Source organism: Lepus europaeus, chromosome 6, assembly GCF_033115175.1.
Source record: "Lepus europaeus isolate LE1 chromosome 6, mLepTim1.pri, whole genome shotgun sequence".
NCBI lineage: Eukaryota > Metazoa > Chordata > Mammalia > Lagomorpha > Leporidae > Lepus > Lepus europaeus.
The window spans coordinates 63,559,482-63,583,283 of record NC_084832.1 but is presented as its reverse complement, the minus strand read 5'-3'; the positions used below and the strand labels follow the sequence as shown (position 1 = coordinate 63,583,283).

Genomic DNA, 23,802 nt, shown 5'->3' with positions numbered 1-23,802 from the left:
CCAGTATCTTAATCATTAGGCTAAGTGCCCATTCCTGAATTATGCTTTTATATAAATTATACCTTCAGATTCTTAAATTAGCCAGAATTCTACCTTTGATTTTTATGTGTGACATAAAAATCTTTGTAATTTTTTTTTTTAACCTACTCTTCCCTTATTGTCTATCAGCTTTATCTTTGATACTGGTAGCATGCTTATTAACCTCTAGTAGCCCTTATCTTCTTTATGTATTCTTTTTTTTAAAAGATTTATTTTATTTATTTGAAAGACAGAGTTACGGAGAGAGGTAGAGATAGAAAGGTCTTCCATCCGCTGGTTCATTTCCCAGATGGCCGCAATGGCTGGAGCTGCGCCATTCCAAAACCAGGAGCAGGGAGCTTCCTCCGGGTCTCCCATGTGAGTGCAGGGGTCCAAGGACTTGGGCCATCTTCTACTGCTTTCCCAGGCCAGAATAGAGAGCTGGATCGGAAGAGGAGTAGCCGGGACTAGAACCAGCGCCCATATGGGATGTGGGCACTTCAGGCCAGGGTATTAACTCACTGCGCCACAGCGCTGGCCTCTGTATATTTATTCTTTATTTTTATTTATTTTTTAGTTTTTGGGAGACATAGGCAGAGAGATCTTACATCTGCTAGTTCATCCTCCAAAATGCTTACCATAGCCGGGGTTTGGCCAGGCTGAAGCAAGGAGCCTGGAATTTAATCTAGGTTTCCTATGTGCGTGATAGGCACTCAAGTACTTGAGCCATCACCTGCTACCTCGCTGAGTGTGCTGTGCATTAACAGCAAGCCAGAATAGAAAGTGGAGCTGGACTTTGAACTCAGATACTCTGATAGGAAACATGAGCATCCCAAGTGGTATCTTAACTGCCAAATGCCCATTCTCTCCTTTTTTGATTTGATGATTCATATATCTTAGTGATTTGGAAAATATATTTATTAAACATTTATTTAGTGTTTTCTACATATGTGGCAAACATTATTAGGTGCAAAAGATTTTTAATATGAAAATAAAAGTATTGTTGCTGATCTAGGAGAATTATTTTTAGTAAGAAAGCCTTATAACTTAAACATATGCTTACTGTACAGCATGATGAGTTCTGTGATACTGGTACATAATTTCTAAGCTGATATAGGAGTATAGAGAAATGCAGTGAGTGTCCTTGAAGAAACTGAGTGAGGTTGTTCAGAATGTCATTTTGTCTAGGTCTTGAAGGATGAGCTTGCCAGGTCAGAAGGAAAGATAGGATGAATAAAGGAGATTGTGTCCTGGACTCTTTAAGGCCTGGAAGGTATCAGCAGCAGTTGATATGGTGGCATTATATCCATTTCTCCTTTTGGAAACAGCATACTGTTTTGACCTTTGACAGCTACTTTTCTGCCATTGGCTATCTCTTGGTGGAATTTTTAATCTAGGTGCTTCTGCTTCCTTTTGTTAATTAGGGTACCTCATCCTTTTCTGGCTAACACAAATTAGGTCAGATTCTCTCCCTGGCATTTAAATGTTGAGTGATCCAATACTGAGACATAATTGATTCATGCTGATAGAACTACTGTGAAGGAAACCATTCATTAATTCCTGCCACCTAAATAGATCTGTGGGAATTGCTTTCATCCCTAAGTTTTCATAGGCCTGATTCTTAAGGTTTTCCTTTGGTTCTGTAAACTGCTGTATCCTTCCAATGAATTATCTTGCTCCCTTTAAAAAAATGTTTACTTGAAAGTCAGAGAGAGAGAGAGAGAGAGAGAGAGAGAGATTGTCTGTTCTTTATTTTATGCCTCAAATGTCCAAAAGTCCTGGGGTGGAACCAGTCTGGAGCTAAAAGCCCAGATCTCCCATGTGGGTGGCAGGGACCCAGGCACTAGAGCCATCATCTGCTGCTTCCCAGGATGCATTAGCAGGAAATTGGATTGGAAGTAGATAGGGGATGCAGGCATACCAGGTGACACTTAACCTGTTGCATCACAACACCTTCCCTTGCACCCTATTTCTTTTTTTCTTTCTTTCTTTCTTTTTTTTTTGACAGAGTGGACAGTGAGAGAGACAGAGAGAAAGGTCTTCCTTTGCCGTTGGTTCACCCTCCAAATGGCCGCCGCAGCTGGTGCGCTGCGGCTGGCGCACTGTGCTGATCCGAAGGCAGGAGCCAGGTGCTTATCCTGGTCTCCCATGGGGTGCAGGGCCCAAGCACTTGGGCCATCCTCCACTGCACTCCCGGGCCATAGCAGACAGCTGGCCTGGAAGAGGGGCAACCGGGACAGAATCCGGCGCCCCGACCGGGACTAGAACCCGGTGTGCCGGTGCCGCAAGGCAGAGGATTAGCCTATTGAGCCACGTAGCCAGCCGCACCCTATTTCTTAATACTAACATAAATCAGTTTCTGCGGCTTGCAGCGTAACTCTCCGGTGATCGATTTTCCTGGTTTGCTTGGAACTAAAGGACACACACCTTTCGGTGTTCAAGCCTGGAAAGTCCTAGGCAAATGTTAACAATTTTATCACTGGTTGAAACAGTTTGAGCATAAAGATAATGAGTTCTGTGATCAAAATGCTTAGATGGAACTATTCAGTATGCAGCTGAAAATAAGTTTATAGAATAGAACTAGCTTGCTTTCAGTTAAATCATAGAGTAGCTATTCAAATTCTGAATTGTGAGGTATAAAACAAGGAAAATAATGGTAACCAATAATTTTTGAGCATGTTAATTACATGCAGGACATTCTGCTTATAAGAATAATCTGGGATCGGTGCCATGGCTCACTTGGTTAACCCTCCGCCTGAGGCACCGGCATCCCATGTGGACTCGGGGTTCTAGTCCCAGTTGCTCCTCTTCCAGTCCAGCTCTCTGCTGTGGCCCGGGAAGGCAGTGGAGGATGGCCCAAGTGCTTGGGCCCTGCACCCGGGTGGGAGACCAGGAGGAAGCACTTGGCTCCTGGCTTCGGATTGGTGTAGTTCTGGCCGTAGTGGCCATTTGGGGGGTGAACCAACAGAAAGGAAGACCTTTCTCACTGTCTCTCTCACTGTCTAATTCTATCTGTCAAATAAATAAATAAATAAATAAATAATAATCTTAAATTTCACATTTCCATTATATAGATGAAGAAAATTAAGTAACTTTTAAAGAAAGCTTTTATTTAATAAATATAAATTGCATAGGTACAATTTTGGAATATAGCAGTTCTTTCCCCCATACCCACCCTCCCATCCTCAAACCATTCCACCGCCCATCCCACTCCCTCTCCCATCCCATTCTTCATTAAGATTCATTTTTAATTATCTTTGTATACAGAAGATTAACTCTATACTAAGTAAAGATTTCAACTGTTTGTACCCACAGAGACACACAAAGTATAAAGTACTGTTTGAAGACTAGTTTTACCGTTAATTCTCATAGTGCAACACATTAAGGACAGAGGTCCTACATGGGGAACAAGTGCACAGTGACTCCTGTTGTTAACAATTGACACTCTTATTTATGACATCTGTGATCACGCGAAGCTCTTGTCATGAGCTGCCAAGGCTGTCAAAGCCTCTTGAGTCCACAAACTCTGACCTTATTAGAAAAGGCCATAATCAAAGTGGAAGTTCTCTCCTCCCTTCAGAGAAAAGTACCTCCTTCTTTGATGGCTCCTTCTTTCCACTGGGATCTCACTCATAGAGATCCTTTGTGTAGATCATTTTTTGCCACAGTGTCTTGGCTTTCCATGCCTGAAATGCTCTCATGGACAATTAAGTAACTTTCTTAAGACTAAAACTAGGAAGAGATAGAACTGGTATTTCCAACTTTAAAACCCCATGATGTTAATAACTATTCTACTCTGCCTCAGGGTTTCTGCTCAAGGAACACATACTTTAGTATGGAGACAATGTGAAAGCAAATGCTTGGTGTGATGGACCTGTGTACTTAGTGTGGTGGGCACCTAGGGAAAGAATCACCTGTATTGAGCTGGTGGGAGCCAGGGAAGGCTTCATGGAAATGATTGTATTTAAGTTGAAAACAGAGGATGTATAGGCATTTCTTTGTAGTAATTTCTTTGCATGGGCCTGGAAGTGAGAGATGGCATGATATGTTCTGGGATGCTAAATTAATTTTTTAATTAATTTTTTTAATTTAATTTTTAATTTATTTGACAGAGTTATAGACAATGAGAAACAGACAGAAAGGTCTTCCTTCCGTTGGTTCATTCCCCAAATGGCTGCTATGGCTGGCGCTGTGCCGATCTGAAGCCAGGATCCAGGTGCTTCTTCCTGGTCTCCCATGCGGGTGCAGGGATCCAAGCACTTGGGCCATCCTCCCCTGTCCTCCCGGGCCACAGCAGAGAGCTGTCCTGAAAGAGAAGCAACCAGAACTAGAACCAGCGCCCATATGGGATGCCGGCGCCGCAGGCGGAGGATTAACCAAGTGAGCCACGGCGCTGACCCTGTTATTTTTTTTATCGTGGAGTGATTTGAAAGTTGGATAGGATAGGCAGGGGCCAGATTGTAAAAAAATTCCTCTGGGAAAAACTTTAAATAGGGAAATGGATGTGTACATTTAAAACTATTCTTTGGTTGCACCATATACTATGAATTGGTGAGGTTGAGAAGAGAGTTTGAGAGTAAAAATTAGAAAAAGTATCAGGTATCTCAGATGGATAGTCTGATAAATAGCATTGACATTGGAGTTGAAAAGTTATTATTGGGGCTGGTGCTGTGGCGTGGTGGGTAAAGCCATCACCTACAGTGCTGGCATCCCATGTGGGCACTGGTTTAAGTCCCAGATGCTCCATTTCCCATCCAGCTCTCTGCTGTGGCCTGGGAAAGCGCTTTGTAAAAGATGGCCCAAGTCCTTGGGCCCCTGCACCAGCATGGGGCACCCAGAAGAAGCTCCTAGCTCCATGCTTGGGATCAGCACAGCTCCGGCCGTTGTGGACAACTTGGAGTGAACCAGCATATGGAAGACCTCTCTCTCTCTCTGCCTCTCCTTTCTCTGTGTAACTCTTTCAAGAAATAAATAAATCTTTTTTTTTAAAGAAAGTTATTATGACTATTTGTTTTGTATATTTTACCTCAAAAAAGAGATTAGCAAACTCCTGTAAAAAGCCATAGTATTAGTTTTTGTTTTTGTTTTTTTTTTTTAATTTTGAAATACACAGAGAGATAGAGATACACAGAGAGACATGTGCTGGCTTACTCCCCAAAGGACTACAGTGGCCAGGGCTGGACCAGGGCTGGACTCAGGAGCTGGCAACATAATTTAGGTCTCCCAAATCTGTGGCAGGAGGCCAATTACTGGAGCCATCACTGCTGTCTCCCAGGCTCTTCGCATTGGCAGGAAGCTGGAGTCAGGAGCCAAAGCTGGGAATGGAGCCTAGGTACTCTATGTGGGATCTGGTGTCTTAACTGATAGGCTAACTGCCTGCTCTGCCATAATATATTATTTATGTATTTATTTAAGAGGCAGAGAGTAACAGCGAGAGAGGGAGTGGGGGAGAGAAAAAGAAAAGTATGTGCGCTAGCTCCCCCACCTGTCTGCTGTATCATTCCCTAAATGCTTGCAGTGGTTGGGGATGGGCCAGGCTGAAGCTAGGAGCCTGGAACTCAATCCAGGTCTCCCATGTGAGGGGCAGGAACACAGTTATTTGCGCCATTACCATCGCCTTCCAGAGTCTGTGTTATTAGAAAGCTGGAATCAGGAGCTGGAGCTGCATTGTTGAATCTAGGTACTCTGATGCTGGACACTGTTTTAACCCAGGTAAATATCCACCCCCATACTTTATTTGTTGCCAACTACTGGACTCTGCCTAGAGCACAAAAGCAGCCAGACACTAGACAAACAAATGGGTGTGGCTACATTCCAGTAAAGTTTATTTACAAAATCAGTGACAGGCTAGTTTTGGTTCACTAGCCCTTCTAGGCTAATGTGACCAGTTGTGAAGATTGGAACACAGTTCGGACAGTAAGATTCAGGTGATTAAGATCATAATGTAGATGAGAGCTTATAGGAATAAGAAGGAAAGACCAGAGAAAAAGAATCTTGCGGAACCACATCATTTTAGGGGACTAGATGAAACTAGTGAATCAGAACTTTAGGGAAGGAGTGTTTATTGATGGAGGGGCAATAGTTACACTATCAGATGCTGCAGAGAGAAGATGTATGATAAGGACCTAAAACAGGCCATTCATTATACTTGGCAGTTGGGCGCCAGTGTGAAATGGAAAACTGGGAGAGTGGTAGGGGCTGGAAGCTAGATAATAATGGGGTAAAAATTGAGTTTGCCATGGAGGTAGTTGGACTAGTACACTCTCCATTTAAATACTTGTTAGTCATGAGAAGGAATGACCACAGTTAACCTGAGGAAGGATTGAAAGAAGGATTTTTGTTGTGTTCTTTCTTGTTTAAAAGTTTTTAGTTTAGTTTTACCATGCTCTTTTACTTGGTTTGATCTGTCAGTATTATGTTTCATCTATCAGTATTTTATCATGTATGTGAAAGAGGTAAAACGTGGTATTTTTGGTGTCTTTTTGTTTTAAAACAACATATAATGCCGTTATTCCACCTTGAAAAATCTGAAATAGTAATTGTTGGGTCATTAGATAACATAACTGTTAAAAACTTATGTTATGACATTTCAAGATAAAAATACCTGCTGTTCTATCACACGCTTCTAGACAAAGAAGAATTTTATTGGTCAGTTTATAGTTGGGGTGTGACATGGGAAATTTTTTTCTTAAGGAGAAAATCTGTGTGCCTTCTTGGATGCTTTCATACTTGGCCTTCTGTGAAATGTCACTTATTTTCTTCTTTTAAAGATTTATTTTACTTATTTGAAAGGCAGAGTTACAGGGAGAAAAGAAGAGAGAGAGAGAGAGAGAGATCTTCCATTCCCTGGTTCACTTCCCAAATGGCTGCAATGGCCAGGGCTGGCCAGGCCAAAGCCAGGCGCCTGGAACTCCAACTGGGTCTCCCATGTGGATGGCAGAGGCTCAGCCACTTGGGCCATCCTCCAGTGCTGTCTCAAACACATTAGTGGGGGTGCTGACTTGGAAGCCACAGGCTGCGGCTTAACCTTCTGTGCCACAATGTGCCAGTCCGACATGAGAAGTTGATAAATAATATTTATAATATTTTTCTCCTTAGCTCTATAAAAGATAAGTAAAGGAATAATCATCTTCTCCCTAAAAGGTTGATGCTAATGTGTAGTTAAATATTAACTTTCAAAGATGGGTCAGAAGTTAAGACAGAATGAGTAGACTTTATATTTGCAGTACTTTGGATAGTGATTTTCTTTAATTTTTAAAATGAAAATAACTAATGAATGTTATATACTATTAGAAAAATATTGAAGTAGCCTTATGTATTCCCATTGACTGTTAGCTTACGCGAAAAAGTATTCTTATTGAATATCGGATCAGTAGAGGGATAGAGTAGGGTGTTAGTGAATTTGTGCACCTGACCCTTATCTAGAATGGCAAGCAGTAGAGGTCCAGCTCTTTTGGTTATGATTGTGCTGTTTACAGAGGATATTAAGACAGACATTGTTAAATCTTTATTTACTTCTTAAGCTTGGTAGACTGAAGGGTAGAAAGCAGAATAGACTATGGGAGAAGGTAGCTGGAACCACTACATTGAAATACAGGAATTGGATAGTACATTCATGTTCCTCTGAACACCTGAATCAGCAAGAAAAAGGAATTAGGTAGCCTGAGAAGGATGATCATGTTAACTAAGTACTGGGCTATAGATTATAGAGATGCATGCATAGATGATAGAGAAAAAAACTGAGATTTATTTATTTTATTTGAAAGGCAGAATTACAGAGAGGCAGAGAGAGAGAAAGAAGTCTTCCATCTGCTGATTCACTTCCCAAATGGCTGCAATGGCTAGAGCTGTGTCGACCCAAAGCTAGAGCTGGGAGCTTTTTTCGGGTCTCCCACGCAGGTGCAGGGGCTCAATGACTTGGGCCATCCTCCAATGCTTTCCCAGGCCACAGCAGAGAGCTGGATTGGAAATGGAGCTGCTGGGACTCAAAGTGGCGCCCATATGGGATGCCAGCACTGTAAGCGGTGGCTTTACCTGCTACACCACCACGCTGACCCCCTCCATCTGCTGATTTACTCCCTAAATACTTGTGACAGTGAGGGCTGGGCCAGCCTGAAGCTAGGAGAGTAAAACTCCATCTGAGTCTGCTGAGTAGACAGCAAGGGCCCAAATGTTTGAGCCATCATTTGCTGCCTCCCAGGATGCAATAGCAGGAAGCTGCTTTGGAACTAGAGTAGCTGGACTCAAATGAGCACTCCGATAGAGGATGTGCCTTTCCCAAGTGGCAGCTTAACATGCTGCAAAACCGGGGTCAGAAAAACAGAAAATTAATAGAAATATTTTTATTGAATATATTTTAATTTTTGTTTTACTTGAAAGGCAGAGAGACATTTGCTAGTTCATTCTCCAAATGCCTACAACAGCCAGGACTGGTCCAGAATTCAATCTGGACTTTTTTTTTTTTTTTAAGATTAATTTCATTTATTTGAAAGAGTTAGGGGGAGAGAGAGAGAGAGAGAGGTCTTCCATTCGCTGGTTCACTCCCCAAATGTCCGCAACAGTTGGAGCTGGGCTGAGCTGAAGCCAGGAGCCAGGAGCTTCTCCAGGTCTCCCACATGGATGCAGGGTGCTTTCCCAGACACACTAGCAGGGAGCTGGATTGGAAGTGGAGCAGCCAGAACTGGAACCTGCGCCCATATGGGATGCCAGTGCTGCGCTTATATGGCTGTGCCACAGTGCTGACCCCTCAAGCTGGACTTTTCACATGGGTAGTAGGGGACCCAGTGCTGGCACCATTACTTCACAGGGTACACAAGAGCAGGAAGCTGGAAGTGGAAGTAGAGCTGGGACTCAAACACAGCCACTCTAAAATCTCTAATGTGTCCTGAACAATGGCTGTTTTTTATTTTTAATACAGTCTTTTAAAAAATTACTTATTTTCACTTTACTTGAAAGGCAGAGGTTGAGATCTTCCATCTACTGGATCACCTCCCAGATATTCACAATAACTAGGGCTACACAAGACTGAAGCCAGGAGGCTGAAACTTTGTCCAGTGCTCTTGTGAGTGGCAGGAACCCATGTAGTTGAGCCATCATCTGCTGTATCCTAGGGTGGGCATTAGCAGGAAGCTGGATCAGAAGTGGAATAACCAGGACTTGAATCAGACACTCTTGAATAGAGTTCAGGCATCCTAAGCGGCATCGTAAGTACTGTGCCCAATACCTCCCCTTCGTTGAATCTTTTGAGAATGGTGTTTATATAACGTTAATTTGTATACTAATTTCTATCAGCAGTTAAGTATTTACTTTCTTATTATACTTATAATTTTTACTTAGTAGTACTTAAAAGTTATTTTTTAAAGGGCAGAGGTAATGAAAATATAAGTCATTCCGCCGGCACCGTGACTCAACAGGCTAATCCTCCGCCTTGTGGCACCGGCACACCGGGTTCAAGTCCCGGTCAGGGCGCCAGATTCTATCCCGGTTGCCCCTCTTCCAGGGCAGCTCTCTGCTGTGGCTTGGGAGTGCAGTGGAGGATGGCCCAAGTGCTTGGGCCCTGCACCCCATGGGAGACCAGGATAAGTACCTGGCTCCTGCCATCGGATCAGCGCGGTGCGCCAGCTGTGGCGACCATTGGAGGGTGAACCAACGGCAAAGGAAGACCTTTCTCTCTCTCTCTCTCTCTCTCTCTCTCTCTCTCTCACTATCCACTCTGCCTGTCCAAAAAAAAAAAAAAAAGAAAATATAAGTCATGTTTCTAAACGCAATCTCAGCATTCAGATATGTTAAAAAATCTGAGAAGGCTTATAAACTGACAGTTTCCAATTAGGGTTAACATACTATTTAATATAAAAGATTTCCTCCTGTTTAATTACAATAAGTTTTCATTGGCTGGATCCTTTAGCAGAAGTGAAAATAACTTAAAATACTTTCTCATTCTCCTTGGGCAATTTAAAGTTATTGTCAGGGAATATGACTGGTTATCAGCAATGTGGTTTTCAGTTATGTGTTGAGTTCTGGGAACATAGTCTTTGCTTGGAAAAAAGCAAAAACATCAAGTATTTGGACATTAAATGCCTATAACATTATATAACAATTATATATATATATATATATATATATATATATATATATATATATATATATAACATTATATAACAATGCTAATGGGGCTGGTGCTGTGGCATAGCCAGTTAAAGCCCCAGCTTGCAGCGCTATCATCCCATATGGGCATCAGTTTGAGTCCCGGCTGCTCCACTTCCCATCCAGCTCTCGTCTATGGCCTGAGAAAGCAGTGGAAGACGACACAGGTCTTTGGGCCCCTGCACCACCATGGTAGATCTGGAAGAAGCTCCTGGCTTCAAATCAGCTCAGCTCTAACTGTTGCAGTCATCTGGGGAGTGATGACTGTTGCAGTCATCTGGGGAGTGAACCAGCAGATAGAAGACACCTCTCTCTCTCTCTTTCTCTCTCTCTCTGTAACTCTTTCAAATAAATAAAATAAATCTTAAAAAAAAATTTCTATAACATCTGGACATTTGCTTTTGTTTTCTAAATGTTGTAAATGTGGGGCTAATGCAGGTAATCATTTTTGTGTAATCTGATGAGGTTTTGAAAAACGGGAAAAGTGGGGTATTTGAGAGATCCAGGAGCTAAATTAATCCAGTTTTGGAATACAGGGGGAGAAAGTATATGTGCTATAGCTGGTGATTCTGCTACTGACAGTATTCTCTCTGAATGCAGTATACCCCAAGTTTAGATCAAATAAATTTGGTTGTGTAGACTTTTTGTTTTTCTGTAAAATGGAGCAGAGGGAGATAAAAATGATTGAAATAAGATCCCTGCATTCAAGGGACCTTCAAGGTAAATAGCACAGGTACAGGTAACTTGAAGATAGCACATGTTAGTTTAATGAAAGTTAAGGTTGTTTGGGAACATAGACAGTTTTTGATGTGAAGTGTAGCCTTAAATGTTTATACAGGTATTATTGTGGAGATGACAAGAACTACGCTTTTAATTTTTAGTGGTTGGGCTAAGATGTATGGATTAGCAGAAATAAACAAATATTTTTCTTAAGGTAGTTTATTGGTGATAATTCACTATAAAAGTGAACTTCCTTTACTTTGTCTTGGTAACCCAAGATACTAGCATGAAAGTGCTTCCCACCTGGTGTGCTACTTTAGGGGTAGCCATCTGTGGAGTTGGGTAGTAGAGCCCATGTAAGCCTTGTTCCCTTATGTCAGCATGCTGTATAAATAATTTTTGCATGTGTCATAATGTAAAAGAGTTTGGAGGTCTGGCATTGTGACACACAGCAGGTTAAGCCGCTGTGTATGACACCACCATCTCATTTCAGAGCACTGGTTTGAGTCCTAGCTGCTCTGCTTCTGACTCAGCTCCATGCTAATGTGCTTGGGAAAGCAACAGAAGATGGCTCAAGTCCTTGGACCCCTGCCACCTGTGTGGGAGACATGGATCGAGTTCCAGGCTCCTGACTTTGGCCTGGCCTAACCCCATTTGGGGAGTGAACCAGTGAATGGAAGATCTTTCTCTCTTTGTATCACTTTGCCTTTCAAATAAATAAAGTCTTCTAAAAACTTTTTTTAAAAATTAGAAAAAGAGACTGGGAAACACTATTTTAGGTTACTTAGTATTTTTTCCTGGTAACATATTCTGTAGTATATTATTTAGCTTTTGTAAAAAGTAGAATGTTTTTATAATAAACATATGTGAATTAGTTGTATGAGTTAGCAGTTCAGAGTCCTATAGATAGTAAATAAACATTAGCTTCATGCAATGATTAGGGACCACAGCCAGATTTGTCACTTTCATTCTGAGTTCTTTATTTGTGAATGTGATGACATTAAGTGAGGACATGATATGTTTGTGGTCATGGCTGCTCTTTAAATATTGACCAAAATATCCCTCCATATGTTCTTCTTTTGTTAAACATGAAAGTACTGGACCTGTTTCTGAGGAAACTGCAGTGCAGGCAGGGAGGAAGAAGGGAGGCTGGGCAAATCTCAGTGCCAGGGGTAAGGACAGACAGCTTGGAAGAGGTTGAGAGCTCCCTTCTTCCAAGGAACAGAAGAGAGAGGACAAGCAGAAGAGAAACTCAGTTTTAAAGTTCTGAATGTACAACCATGAGGTAAACCCAGGTAGCTGGGCTCCCACAGTAAGTATTCTAGGAGTGCGCTAGTTATGATTGCTGCCAAGTATTGAATTCAGAATATAACTGTAGATTCTTGGGATTGGGGCTCATTTGGCTTGAAGTAATCTTTTTATTTTTTATTTTTATTTTTATTTTATTTTTGTATCAAAGAGAAGGAATTGTAGTATCAGTTACCGTGTGTTAGGGAAAGGGACTGCTGTAACTCAAGGATTGAGGAGTTACAATGCTTTATCAGAAGACGATTTTTTTTGTTTGGTGAGGTAGAAGTTACCTGGTGATTAGGAATGTTTTAGGAGTCTTTAGCAAAGATTTAGTACTTTTCTGCTCTCCTTGTTCAGTTCCTCTGTATAGTAATGACTTTAGTAGTGTGAATTTGGCTTTATGAAAGCACTATAAAGTCACTTTTACATGACAGTCTGCTTCTTTACATTCAGTTAATTAATTAATTAATTTAATTTGACAGAGTTAGTGAGAGAGAGAAAGACAGAGAAAGGTCTTCCTTCCGCTGGTTCACCCCCCCAAATGGCCGCTATGGCCGGAGCTACGCCGATCCAAAGCCAGCAGCCAGGTGCCTCCTCCCGGTCTCCCACGCGAGTGCAGGGGCCCAAGCCCTTGGGCCATCCTCCACTGCCTTCCCGGGCCACAGCAGAGAGCTGGACTGGAAGAGGAGGAACCAGGACTAGAACCCGGCCCCTGCTTATTTACATTTATTCTTGATACATAAAATTAACAAGTACAGCATTAAAATAGGTATCATGTAAACATTATTAGGAGGTTGATTTACTTATAATACTCTTGAAGATTTGTTAGTTTTTGTTTTGCTTTCAGGTTTATTTATTTGAAAAGCAGTGACAAGGGGAGAGGAGGAGAGACACAGAGATTAATCTTCACCAGCTGGTTCATTGTCAATGGCTACCAGGGCCTGGAGCCAAGAACTCTCTCATGGTCTCCCACTTGGGTGGCAGGGTCCCAAATAAATGGACCATCCTCTGCTTCTTTCTCAGACACATTAGCAGGGAACTGAATCAGAAGCAGAGCAAAGCAGCTGGAACCAGCACTTGGATATGAGATGCTGGTGTTAGAATTGGCAGTTTTGCTCATTGTGCAGTGTTGCCAGTCCCTGTTAGTTATTGACTCTTAACAAATTTAAAAAATTACAGAAAATGCTTATCAAATGCCAGTGTTGATTGGCAACAAAGATCCAAATATACAATATGGTATTAATATAAAACATTAGAGGGGCCAGCGCCATGGTGCAGTAGGTTAATCCTCCACCTGAGGCGCTGGCATCCCATGTGGACGCTGGTTCTAGTCCCAGTTGCTCCACTTCCAATCCAGCTCTCTGCTATGGCCTGGGAGAGCGGTGGAGGATGGCCCAAGTCCTCGGGCCCCTGTACCCGCGTGGGAGACCGGGAAGAAGCACCTGGCTCCTGGCTTCGGATTGGCGCAGTCCTGGCCATTGCAGCCATTTGGAGAATGCACCAACGGAAGGATGACCTTTCTCTCTGTTTCTCCCTCTCACTGTCTGTAACTCTACCTCTCAAATAAAATAAATAAAATCTAAATAAATAAATAAATAAAACATTAGAACTATATTGGTAAATTATAAGCATAGTAAAATTAACCTTTGAGGCAGTTAAGAGTTTTAAGTAATTTGAGTACTTCTCCATAGAGGTATGAACCTATTTAAACATAGTGTTTAGCTTGGTGAGTTTTGACAAATGATTCCTCCCCCCCTTTTTTTTAAGGTTTTATTTATTTATTTATTTTTTTAAAGTCATAGTTACAGAGAGGCAGAGGCAGACACAGAGAGGTCTTCCATCTGCTGGTTCACTCCTCAAATGGCTGCAACAACAGCCGGAGCTGGGCTGATCTGAAGCCAGGAGCTTCTTCCGGGTTTCCCACGCAGGTGCAGGGGCCCGAGGACTTGGATCATCTTCTACTGCTTTCCCAGGCCATAGCAGAGAGCTGGATTGGAAGCGAAGCAACTGGGACTTGAACCAGCGTCCATATGGGATGCCAGCACTTTACCCATTAGGCCATAACACCAGCCCCTGATTACTCCCTTTGACCACCAATCAATTAAGATGTGGAATGTTTTTGTCTCCCCAGAAAATTCCTCTGTATGCCTTTGCTGTAACTCTTTTTCTTCCCCTAGCCAGATGTTAATCTGCTTTCTGTCATTGTAGAAATTCATAAAAATGTGATATAATACATTAATAATACATACTCTTTGGTGTCTGCCTTTTTGATATAACAATATTATTTTATGTACCTGGAGTTTATTCTTGCTAATTGCTGGCTCCTGTTTCATTGTATTTTTCTGTTTTGTTTATCCATCACCTGTTATTTATCTATTCCATTCACCCATTTGGATTGTTTCCAGGTTTTAGCAGTTACGAGTAAAATTACTATGACTATCTATTTACAAGTCTTTTTTTTTTTTTACTCTGAATATCTATTTACAAGTCTTTATGTATATTTTTGTTTTGTTTATTGGATAAATGCTTTGGGGTAGAATGGCTACCTCATATGATATGTATTTAACTTTATAAAAATCTCTGGAATTTGTTTCTGAAGTGGTTATACTACCAACAATGTGAGCATTCAGTTGCTTCACATCTTCATCAATACTTTGTGTTTGCAGTCTTTTTAACTGTCGATTGAGTGTGTGCTGATACTTTTTTAAAGAAATATTTTATTATTTATTTGAAAGGCAGAGTGACAGAGATGAAGAGACAGAGGGAGGGTAAGAGATCATCTGATTGCTGGTTCATTCCCCAAGGCCCACAAACAGCTCAGGTTAGGCCAGGTGGAAACCAGGAGCTCCATCGGGATCTCCTATGAGGGTGGCAGGGACTCAAGTACTGAGCTGTCATCTGCCATCTCCTAGGCATATGAGCAGGAAGCTGGATCAGAAGTGCAGACTAGCCAGGTACTCCGATATGAGATGTAGGTGTCCCAAGCAACAGCTTAACCTGCTATGCCATTATGCCTGCCCCTCATTTAGATACAAGTTCTTTGGTGTATATATGTATTGTGAATATTTTCTCTTAGTCTATTGCTTATCTTTTCATTTTCTTAATAGTATTTTTGGAAGAGCAAAAGATTTTTTACTTTTCAAGTCCAACTTAAAATTTTAGGTTTTTTTGTGTATAATTTCTGTATTTTTAAAAAAGAGTTATTTATTTATTTGAAAGGCAGAGTTAGAGGGTGACAGACATCTTCCATCCGCTGGTTCACTCCCTAAATTGCCACAACAGCAGGGCCTGAGCCAGGCCAAAGCCAGGAGCCCAGAACTCTGTCTGGGTCTTCCATATGGGTGTCAGGAGCCCAAACACTTGATTCATCTTCTCCTACTTTCCCTGGAGCATTAACAGGGAGCTGAATTGAAAGCAGAGCAGCCAGGACTTGAACCAGCATTCACCTGGGATGCCGGCATCTTAGGGGCATGCTCAACCTACTGCACTTCAATGCCAGCCTCATTCTTTCTGTATTTTATTAAAAAAGAAAATTAACTACCCAAATGTTTCTCCTATGCAAAAATTTTTCTACTGTATTCTAGAATTTGTTACTTTCTGCTTTTACATTTAAGTTTATGGTTTGTTTTTATTTAATTTATTTGAGAGAGGAGCAGATGAACAGAGGGAGAACTCCTACCTTCTGGTTTACTTCCCAAAACTAGGAGATGGGAATGCAATTGAAGTCTCATAAATGACAGGCATCCATTTGCTTGAGCCATCACTACTGCTTCCCAGGGTCTGCGTTGATGCAAAGCTGGAGTTAGGAGCTAGAACCAGGAATGGAGTGCAGATACTTGAGAGTGGGATGCAAGCATCTTAGTTACTAGGTTTAAATACCTGCTTCTCATTTTGAATTAATACTTCGAGTTTAGAGCTGACGTTCATCAAGCACCTATTGAATTACTTTGGCAGTGGTTTTATTGGAAATTAACTGATTCATGTCTGTGTGAATCTGTTACTGAACTGTTTTTACTAATCTGCATGTATATTGTTTGGCATTACCTCATTGCCTTATTGATGCAGTTTTCATAGTAAATCTTAAAATCAGCTTATATAAATCTTCCAACTTTGTTCCTTCTTTTCAAGATTGTTTTCATTGCATATCAGACTTCTATGGAACATGCCACCCAAGAGCAGCAGAATTTATGTCTTCTCAAGTTGACAGGAATCCTTCTGCAGGATGAATTGTATGTTATAGTATGCCATAAAGAAATCTCAACAAGGGCTGGTGTCGTGGGTATGGCTGACAGTGGAATAAAATTAGATATAAATAGAAATAAATTTGACAGATTCACAAACAATGTGAAAATTAACATACTTCTAAATAATAAACGAATTAAAGATTCCACAAGGGAAATTCACTTTTAGATAAATGAAAATGAAAACACAGTAAATCAACACCTATTAGAAGCAGCTAAAGCAGTACTCAGAAAATTTTTACAATTGTAAATACCTTAAAAAGAAGACCTCACATCAATAACCTGCTACCTTTTGAAAATAGAAACACAAATTTAATTTAATGCGTGCAGAAGGAAGGAGTAGATTAGAGAGAAAGTATGTGAAATAGAGAATATAAAACAGAAAAAAAAAGTAAAACTGTTAATTTTTTAAAAATTCCAACAAAATTGACAAACCTATTAATGAAAAAAAGAGGACTCAAATTACTAAAATCAGGAATGAAAAGGGGGACATTCCTACTGGCCTCACAGAAATAAAATGAATATTAAGGGAATATTATGAACAATTATATGCCAGCAAATTGGACAACCTGAATGAAATGGAAAAATTGCTAGAAAGACACAAACTGCCAGAAGTGGCTCAAGAAGAAATAGGAAATCTGAGTAGACCATAACAAGTAAAGGACTTTAATCCATAATGAAGAAACTTCTACAAAGAAAAAACCAAGATAGATAGTTTCATTGATGAATTCTCCCAGATGTTTAAAGAAAAAATTAAAATATATTTCACTAACTTTTTCTTTCTTTTTTTTTTTTTTAAAGATTTGTTTATTTATTTGAAAGTCAGAGTTACACAGAGAGAAGGAGAGGCAGAGAGAGAGAGAGAGAGAGGTTTTCCACCCAGTGGTTCACTCCCCAATTGGCTGCAACGGTCGGAGCTGCACTGATCCGGAGCCAGGAACTTCTTCTGGGTCTCCCATGCAGATGCAGGGGCCCAAGGACTTGGGCCATCTTCTACTGCTTTCCCAGGTTGTAACAGAGAGCTGGATTGGAAGTGGAGCAGCTGGGTCTTGAACCGGTGCCCATATGGGATGCAGGTGCTTCAGGCCAGAGTGTTAACCTGCTGCTCCACAGCGCCAGCCCCTCACTAACTTTTTCAAAAATGAGTAGAGGAAGGGACACTTTTCAACTCATTCTGTGAAATCGATATTACTCTGTTAGCAAAACTAGACAAATGCAACATAAGGAAAGAAAACCAGTATTTTTAAGAATATTGAAGTAGGAGCCGGCGCTATGGCATAACGGATAAAGCCGCTGCCTGCATGCCGCAATCCCATATGGGCGCCGATTCAAGTCCTGGCTGCTCCTCTTCCTGTCTGGGTCTCTGCTATGGCCTGGGAAAGCAATAGAAGACGGCTCAAGTCCTTGGGCCCCTGCACCCATGTAGGAGACCCAGAAGAAGCTCCTTGTTCCTGGCTTTGGATCAACCCAGCTCCAGCCATTGTGGCTGTTTGGGGAGTGAACTACAAGATGGAAGACCTCTCGCTCTCGCTCTCGCTCTCGCTCTCGCTCTCGTTCTCGCTCTCACTCTCACTGCCTCTCTGTACTCTTTCAAATAAATAAGTTTTTTTTTTTTTAAAGAATATAGAAGCAAATGCCCTCAACAAACTGGGAGCAGACTGAATACAGCAATATAAAAAAAAATATATATATATATATATGCCTCAAGCAAGTGGGATTTGTCCTTGGAATGCTAGGCAGGTACTGCATATGAAAATCAATCAATATAATGTACTATATTAGTCAAATAATGGACAAAAACTAAATGATTGTGTCAATAGACACAGACAAAGCATTTGACAAAATCCACCACCCTTTCATGATAAAAACATTCAAACTAGAAATGCAAGAGGATCCTCTTTAAGAACAGTTGTTGAATATGAAAAGTATCTAAAAAAAGTCTGCAAGCATCATATTTAATGGTGTAAGATGGAAACCTTTTTCCTGAGGATCAGAAACAAAACACAGATATCATGGTTGCTCTTCCTATTTAGTATTGTACTGGAAGTTGTAGCCAGGACAGTTATATAAGAAAAAGAAATAAAAGGTAGGTGCCAGCATTGTGGCATATGGGTTAAGCCACAGCCTGTGGTGACAGCATCCCATATGGGCACTGGTTCGAGTCCTGGATGCTCCATTTACAGTCCAGCTTCCTGCTAATGGCCTGGGAAAGCAATGGAAGGTGGCCCAAATTCTCGAGCACCTGCACCCATGTGGGAGACCTGGAAGAAACTCCTGGCTCCTGGCTGCAGCTGGGGCTTGTGGCAATCTGGGGAGCGAACCAGCTGATGGAAGATCTCTCTGTCTCTCTTTCTCTCTCTCTTTCTCTGTTTCTCCTTCCCTCTCTCTAATGCTACCTTTCAATTAAATAAACAAATGTTTTGTTTTTTTTTAAAGAAATAAAAGGTAACCATAATGGAAATAAAATGATTATCTCTGTGTATAAAATCCTAAAGGATTCAGCAAAAACCAATTTAGAGCCAATAAATATATTCTGTTCCTCAACAGAAGAGACAAGGGGTGTAAACAATCAATCAAATCTCAAAATGTCAATTTCACTCTTAAGCTTTACATTTCAGGTACTCTTATTAGATCAAGGAAAACATAAATATCTGTCTTTTTGGGACTAGCTTAATTTTTTAAAGATTTATTTATTTATTTGAAAGTCAGAGTTACACAGAGAGGAGAGGCAGAGAGAGAGAGAGAGGTCGAGAGAGAGAGAGGTCTTCCATCCTCTGGTTCACTCCCAATTGGCCACAATAACTGGAGCTGTGCAGATCCGAAGCCAGGAGCCAGGAGCTTCCTCCACTTATTCCCACGTGAGTGCAGGGGCCCAAGGACTTGGACCATCTTCTGTTGCTTTCCCAGGTCATAGCAGAGAGCTGGATCAGAAGAGGAGCAGCCAGAACTTGAACTGGTGGCCATATGAGATGCCAGTACTGCAGGCCACAGCTTTACCTGCTATGCCACAGTGTCGGCCCCAGGACTAGCTTATTTCACTAAATATACTGGTTTCCCGTTGCATGGATCTTGTTGCAAAAAAAAAAATTTCATTCTTCTTCTTCTTCTTCTTCTTTTTTTTTTTTTACTGCTGAATAATAAGTACTTCGTGTTATATATATATATATATATACACACACACATATATGTATATATATACATTTATATATATGTGTGTGTATATATATGTATATATTTCTTTATCCAGTCTTAAGTTGATGGACATCTGGGTTGGGTCCATATCTTTACTGTAGTGAATTATGCTACAGTGAACATGGGTGTAGAGATAACTCTTTCAGGTGGTTTGGGTAAATTCCGAGGAGTCTGTGGCTGTACCATATGGTAGGTCTGTATTCAGATTTCTGAGGTATCTCTGTACTGTCTTCCATAGTGGCTGCACCCCTTACATTCCCACCAACAGTGTATTAGAGTACATTTTCCCCGACATGTTCACCAGCACTTGCCGTTTGTTGATTTCTGTATGAAAGCCATTCTAACTGGAGCGAGGTGAAACCTCATTGTGGTTTTGATTTGCATTTCCCAGATGACTAGTGATCCTGAACATTTTTCTGAAATGTCTGGTGACCATTTTAATTTCCTCTCATGAAAAATGCTTTTTCAAGTCCTTTGCCCATTTTTTAACTTGATTATTTGTTTTGTTGTTGAGTCTCTTGAGCTTTTTATAGATTCTGGATGATAACCCTTTATTAGTTGTGTAGTTTGCAAATTTTTATTTTTTCCCATTCTGTCAGTTGGCTCATCACTTTGATGAGTTTCTTTTGCAGTCCAGAAGCTTCTCAGCTTGATTTGTCAAGTTTGGCTTTCCTTGCCTGTGCTTCTGGGGTCTTTTCCAAGAAGTCTTTACTTATGCCAGTGTCTTGCAGAGTTTCCCCAATGTTCTTTAGTAACTTGATGGTGTAAGATCATAGTTAGGTCTTTGATACATTTTGAGTGGAGTTTTATGTAAGGTAGGGTTCTAGTTTCATAGTTCTGTACATGAAGATTCAGTTTTCCCAGCACCATTTGTTGAAGAGACAGTCCTTGCTTCAGGGATTGATTTTTAGCTCCTTTGTCAAAGATAAGTTGGTTGTAGATGTGTGGATTGATTTCTGGAGTTTCTGTTCTGTTCCATTGGTCTACATGTCTGTTTTTGTGCCAGTACCAGACTGTTTTGATTATAACTGCCTTGTAATATGTCTTGAAATCAGGTATTATGATGCCTCAAAGCTTTGTTTTGTTGTATAAGATTGCTTTAGGTATTCAGAGTCTCTTGTGTTTCCATATGAATTTTAGCATCATTTTTTCTAGATGTGCAAACAGTGTCCTTGATATTTTTATTGGAATTGCATTGAATTGGTAAATTGCTTTTGGTAGTATGGACATTTTGATGATGTTGATTCTTCCAATCTATGAACATGGACTATTTTTCCATTTTTTTGTGTGTGTCTTCTTTTTCATTCTAGAGCGCTGTGACATCTTTGGTTAAATTTATTCCAAGGTATTTAATTCTTTTTGTACTGATCTTAAAAGTTCTTTCTCAGTCATGGCATTATTACCAGTGTATACAAAGGGTATTGAAGTTTCTGTGTTGATTTTATATTCTGCCACTTTACTAAACTCTTTTATGAGTTCCAGTATATAGAATCATGTCATCTGCAAATAGGAATAGTTTGATTTCCTCTTTTACAATATATCCCTTTGATTTCTTTTTCTTGTCTGATGGCTATGGCTAAAACTTCCAGGACTATATTAAATAGCAATGGTAAGAATGGGCATCCTTGCCTGGTTCCCATTCTTAGAGGCAATGTTTCCAGATTTTCCTCATTCAGTAGGATGCTGCCCATGGATTTAACATTAATTGCCTTGATTTTGTTGAAGAATGTTCTTTTTATACCCAGTTTATAATAAATGGATGTTGTATTTTATCAAATGCTTTCTCTGCATCTATTGAGATAAATGTATGGTTTTTGTTCTTCAGTTTGTTAATGTGATATATCACATTTGTTGTTTTGTGAATATTGAACCGGGCATATATCCCACTTGGTCCTGCTGAATGATCTTTCAAATGTATTATTGGATTCAATTGGCTAGTGTTTTATTGAGGATTTTTGCATCTGTGTTCATCAGGGATATTGTCTATAGTTCTGTTTCTCTGTTGTATCTTTTTAGGTTTAGGAATTAAGGTGATGCTGGCTTCATAGAAAGAATTCGGGAGGATTCCCTCCCTTTCAATTATTTTGAATAGCTTGAGAAGAATTGGAATTAGTTTTTAAAATGTCTGGTAGAATTTAGCAGTAAGGCCATCTGGTCCTGAGCTTTTCTTTTTTGGGAGGGTCTTTATTACTGATTCAGTTTCTGTCTTGGTTATGGGTCTGTTTAGGTTTTCTGTGTCTTCATGGCTCAATTTTAGTAGATTGTGTGTGTCCAGGAGTCTGTCCACTTTAGGTTTCCTAATTCATTGGCATACAGCTCTTTGTAGTCATTTCTGATGATTCTTTTAATTTCTGTGTATCTGTTATTACAATTCCTTTTTCACCTGATTTTATTGATTTGTGTCTTTTCCCTCTCTTTTTTGGTCAGTTGGGCAAGTGGTATATCAATTGTTTATTTTTTCAAAAAACCAGCTCTTCATTTCACTGATATTTCATATTGTTTTCTTGGTTTCAATTTTGTTTATTTCTTCTCTAATTTTAATTATTTCTTTCCTCCTACTAATTTGGGGTTTGGTTTGTTATTTTTCTAGGTCCTTGAGATGCATTGATAGCTCAATTATTTGGTACGTTACCAATTTCTTCACATAGGTACCAATTGCTGTAAACTTCCCAATTAACGCTGCTTTTGCTGTATCTCATAAGTTTTTCTATGATGTATTGTCATCTTCATTTATTTCCAGAAATTTTTTGATATCTCTTTTGATTTCTTCTGTGAGCAGTTGTTCATTCAGGAGCATGTTGTTCAATCTCAGTGTCTTTTTATATGATCTGGAAATTATTGAGTTGTTGGTTTCCAGCTTCATTCCATTGTGGTCAGAGAAGATGTATAGTATGTTTTCAGTTTTTTTGAATTTGCCAAGACTTGCTTTATGGCCTAGCATATGGTCTATTCTAGAGAAAGTTCTGTGCATTGATGAGAAGAATATGTATTCTGCAACTGTGGCTTGAAAAGTTCTGTAGATATCAGTTAGATCCATTTGATCTATAGTGTCAATTAACTCTTGTTTCTTGGTTGATTTTCTGTCTAATTGCTCTGTTCATTGATGAAAGTGGGGTGTTGAAGCCCCCTGTTACTATTGTATTGGAGTCTATGTCTCCCTTTAGCTCTGTTAACAAGAATAACTAGGTGCCATGTAACAGGGTGCATATATAGTCCCATCTTTCTGTTGAATTGATCCTTTAATCATCACATAGTGTCCTTCTCTGTCTCTTAACAGTTTGTTTTGTTTTGTTTTGTTTTTGTTAAAGTCTATTTGGTCTTCCATTAGGATGGCAACGTCTACCCTTTTTTTGCTTTCCGTTAGCATGGAATATCTTTTTCCATCCTTTCACTTTCAATCTGCATGTATTTTTGTTGTTGAGATGTGTTTCTTGTAGGCAGCAAATAGATGGGTCTTGTTTTAACCCACTCAGCCAGTCTGTATCTTTTAACTGGAGAGTTGAGGCCATTTACATTCAAGGAGACTATTGATAAGTAACAACTTGGCCCTGTCATTTTTCCATAAATATTCTTATTGTTTACTTTGGATTTCTTTTGTACTTTTACTGGGGGATTTTCTGCCTTCACATTCTTTTGCAATCATGGCTATCTTTCTGTGTTTTTGTGTGTGGCACATCCTTAAGCAACTTTTGTAAAGCTGGACAAATGGCAACAAATTCTTTCAATTTCTGTTTGTTATGGAAGGTGTTTATTTCATCTTCATTCATAAATGAGAGCTTTACAAGGTACAGTTCTGAGTTGACATTTTTTTTTCCATTAAGACTTGGGCTATATCTTGCCGTTCCCTTCTAGCCTGTAGGGTTTCTGATGAGAAATCAGCTATGAGTCTAATTGGAGCTCCTCTAAAAGTAATCTGGCATTTCTCTCATGCGCATTTTAGAATCTTTTCTTTATGTTTTACTTTGGAAAGTTTGACTACAATGAGTCATGGTGAAGATCTTTTCTGGTCATGTTTGTTGAGAGTTCTTTGTGGTTCCTCTACCTGGATGTCCCTTTCTTTCTCAACTGGGGAAGTTTTCTGTAATTATTTCACTAGAAAGGCCTTCTAATCCTTTCTATTTTTTCCATGCCTTCAGGCACTCCTAAGACCTGTGTGTTGGGTTGGGTTGGTATCTCTTAAATCTACACTGTTTTTAAG

At 40.2% G+C, this 23,802-nt stretch overlaps 1 protein-coding gene across 1 annotated transcript in view; it reads left to right on the top strand.

Annotated features, from left to right (window-relative positions):
• Positions 1-23,802, top strand: part of KPNA3 (karyopherin subunit alpha 3) — a 101,714-nt gene that overhangs the window by 11,927 nt on the left and 65,985 nt on the right. The window lies entirely within an intron of this gene.